Source organism: Gossypium arboreum, chromosome 13 (genome assembly GCF_025698485.1).
Source record: "Gossypium arboreum isolate Shixiya-1 chromosome 13, ASM2569848v2, whole genome shotgun sequence".
Lineage (NCBI taxonomy): Eukaryota > Viridiplantae > Streptophyta > Magnoliopsida > Malvales > Malvaceae > Gossypium > Gossypium arboreum.
In genome coordinates, this window is record NC_069082.1 from 65,091,506 (window position 1) to 65,095,327 (window position 3,822).

The 3,822-nt window shown below is 35.6% G+C and overlaps 1 non-coding gene across 1 annotated transcript; it reads right to left on the reverse strand.

Moving 5' to 3' along the window:
* Window positions 1-888: 888 nt before the first annotated feature.
* On the reverse strand, window positions 889-993 carry LOC128287759 (small nucleolar RNA R71). Its single transcript, XR_008278461.1, has one exon. It is a non-coding gene; the product is annotated as a small nucleolar RNA R71 (small nucleolar RNA).
* Window positions 994-3,822: the final 2,829 nt, after the last annotated feature.

Sequence of the window (3,822 nt, forward strand, 5' to 3'; positions counted from 1 at the left end):
GGCTAAACCAAAAGTGAAACAAAGAATATTGTGTAGAGAAAGGAGGGGAAATCGACACAAAGAACAGAAAGTAAAGCAAAGGGTTTTCGACTTTTAGGGAAAAGGGTTTCTGGCACTAAGGTGAAGGGAATTTGGAATTAGCCTGGCCACCTCCCATTCATCACTTATTTATAGCCCCTATAGCCGATTTCCTCAAGCCCAGGTTCCCAATTCGGCTCCACCTCATCCTTACTCCTCATCTCCTCGTTTTTTTCCCTGATAACCCCTTGATCCTTTTCTCAAATTTCTCCTCTTATCACTCCCTACAGAGTTCAATCCAACGCCACCTCTGTCCACCCTTTAAGCAAAAAAAATAAATCCCTTATTTGAGCAAAGTGAAGTTCGAACCCCAGACCTCTGACACTAGCCACATGCCACTTATCCCTTGGTCCAGCAGGCTTTTTTCTGTCCAATTTTCCCTTCATTTATTCAAAAGCCCACCTACTTGCCATCAGGGTTCTTTTAATAATTTTAACAATTAAACTATAATTTCTTTTACCCCTAGGTTCAAACTCAAACCTTAACCAAGACCTACCAACACATAATTAGCATTTAACTGGAAATACTAAGCACACAAAAAGAAGAAGAAAAATTTGAGATTTCGAGATTTTTGGGTTTCGAGATTCTGGGGTCGTTACATCAACATTTAAAATGGTTTCTCCAGTGCTGTGATGCTTTTGAGTATAATGGGGTAACTGATGACACTATTCATCTTCAGTTATTCCCCTTTTCTGTAATTGATAACGCCTTTTCTTTGCTAGACTCGTGGGCACCATGGTCTATCATGACATGGGATGAACTAGCTAGAAAGTTCATACAAAAGTTCTTCCCAATTAGCAAAGCAGTTCCAATAAGAAGAGAGATTGTTTTTTTAAGATAGGTGGAGGGAGAAAGTTTCTATGAGGCGTGGGAACATTTCAAAATGTTGATTTAAAAATGCCCGTGCCATAGATTTCCTGAGTTGATAAGACTGCAGGTATTTTATAATGGGTTGGATGCGGATGCACAAGCTGGATTAGAGGGATCAGCTAGAGGAGCCCTTATAAATAGAACGTATGAGGATGCATATGAAATCATTGAGAACATGGCATTAGACTCCTGTCAGTGGCCAATTGAACTATTCACATATGGTCAAAAACCCGCCACAGTAAAAGCTATCCAAGAAGATGACAAGTAGCAATAGTTAGTGGAGTTAGTGGATAGAATCAATCATATCGAATCTACTTCTACATCATCTATGCATGGGGGAGACAAACTAATCTTTCACTATATCAAAAATCCTGTCGATGTAAATTACATTGGGAATAGTGGTGGAAACCCTTATTCGAATACATATAATTCCGGCTAGAGAGGTCCCTGAATCTGAGATGGGGAGGAAATCAAAGAGTAGGTAATAATTCAAATCAGGCTAAAAACACTAATTATCAACCTCTTTATTTGTAGAAACCGTAGGATAGGGCCAACCTAAATGACCATACTGCATGTGGTTAACATCTAGCTATAATTGAAGGGGAGATGCAATCAATGAGAACGGATGCCAAGTAGGTATAGTCTGAGTGAACCAAATCAACAAAAAAAATCAAACAAACTCAAGGATTAAATGAGCCAATAGAGAGGAAAAACAAAAGCGGGATGAGTATGAATTTGTAAGTTTCCTAAACATATTTAAAACATTAAATGTTATCATACCTTTAATTGGGTTTATTGAAAAGGTTCTCAAGTACTCTAAGTTTTTAAAGGAGATGATGGCTAGGCGTAAGAAAATTAAGGTAAGAGAACAAGTTAATTTAAATGCTTCCTGTAGTGTGATTATTTCAAGACAGGTACCTCAAAAATTGAAGGATCTAGAAGTTTTACTATACCTATAGAGATAAGGAGTATTCATTTTAATAGAGCTCTATGTGATTTAGGAGCTAGTATTAATTTGATGCCTCTATCAATTTTTGAAAAACTCGGGTTAGGGGATCTTAAAATTATTCAAATAACACTATAGTTGGTGGGCAGGTGTTAGTACATCCAAAAGGGGTATTAGAAGATGTGTTAGTTAAGATATGAAGTTTCATTATCCTTACAAATTTGTGGTGCTTGATTTCAAAGAAGATCGTGAGATACTGATCTTATTGGGAAGACTCTTTTTGGCTACTTTGAGGTCTACCATTGATTTTAAAAAGAACAAGTTAACCATGAAAATCAAAGGTGAGACAGAAATATTTAAATGCAACCATCAATCTAGTGAAGAGGAAAGTAAAAAAATGTTAGGAGAATAGTGTAAAAAAGTATTTATTTTTAACGTTTCTAGATTAAGAGACACACATCCTCTTATGTGAACAGATAGAATAAAAAGGTTTAAGAAAAGAGACAAATGGAATAAGGTGAATGGTATGACGAATGATGGACTAATATTGATAGAATGAAAAGATCATCCAACTGTGAATCGACAATACTATTGGATGAATCTGGCAGTAAAACTCAAAATTATTTGGATTGCTTTAATTTTTTTATATTTAACTAACCCCATAGTTTAGATTCTCACTTTTTGACAGTCAGTGTCATAACACGACAACGTTGTGTCACGACACTACATGCAGAATATGAAACTTAATGAAAAGCATATTGATGTTGTGACGTGGCATCAGCATGTTGCAACATAGTAAACAGTTTCCCCAAGATGTCCAAACTGACGGATGTGTCATGACACAAAGCCCTTGTGTCATGAAAATGTTACACTGCCAGAGATGTTACGACATGGAACTGTGTGTCAGACATTGCTATAATATTTCTATAGAGTTGACCCAACCCAATTGCACAACCCAGTGGCTAAAACTTAGTTTTAGCTGACTCTGACCATTTAAAACACCTATTCTTAACCCTAATAACCCTTATAAACATACTTAACATCCCCTTAACCTCTTAATCCTATCAAATCTCCTAAAAATTCTCAAACCCTAAAATCATAAATCTAAACTCCTTCTTGCGACTAGTAAGAATCCCTAATCATTGAAGATCTTTTGGTGTAACAAGCGAATGGAGCACATAAAGGAACCATTTACCAATGAGACCAACAAGGACTTCAATATTTTTTCGAGTTTAAGGATTCCTAACTCAAAATTTTTATTGTTTTATTGGATATTGATTTATTTGATTCTTTGTTTGAACATGGCTCATAGAAAAGTTAAAAGAACCAATGAACCTATAACAACCTATTTTTAGTCAAATCGAATCAGTGGTTTCAGAGACTACAAATCTGAGATCAAAATATTTATTTTATTATTATTTTAAGGTCTACAGCATGATAGTATGATTGTATGAAAATTTTGTTAAGAAATTTTATTGTTTGAATGCTCAATTTGATAAAAAAAGACTAAACCACATAAAGTGTAAAAGTTGTGTTCTATTAGCTAAAGGTGTCTAATAGCTAGGGAACCTTAAAGTGTAGGTCCTTATGTAGTAAATAGCCTATTAATATGTTAGTGGATGTGTAACATCCCAAGAATTCTAAGTATTTATTTTTGTATGGTTGTGTTGCACACAAATGCATGTCTGCTTCAGTGGTTAAGTGTCTTGGGAAGAGTTTGAGAAGTCTTGGGTTCAAGCCTTAGCTTGAGCAAAAGTTTTTGTTTTTAAATGAATAACTCTGTCTCTCGTCAATAGGCTTTTAAATAAATGAGGGTATTTTATGTCAGAAAGGGCCTTCTGGTCTAGGGGATAGGTGGTGTGTTTTTGTTCCTTGAGGTCTAAGGTTCGAGTCCTTCTTTGAGCTGTAGTTGTTCTCTCAAGTTTTCG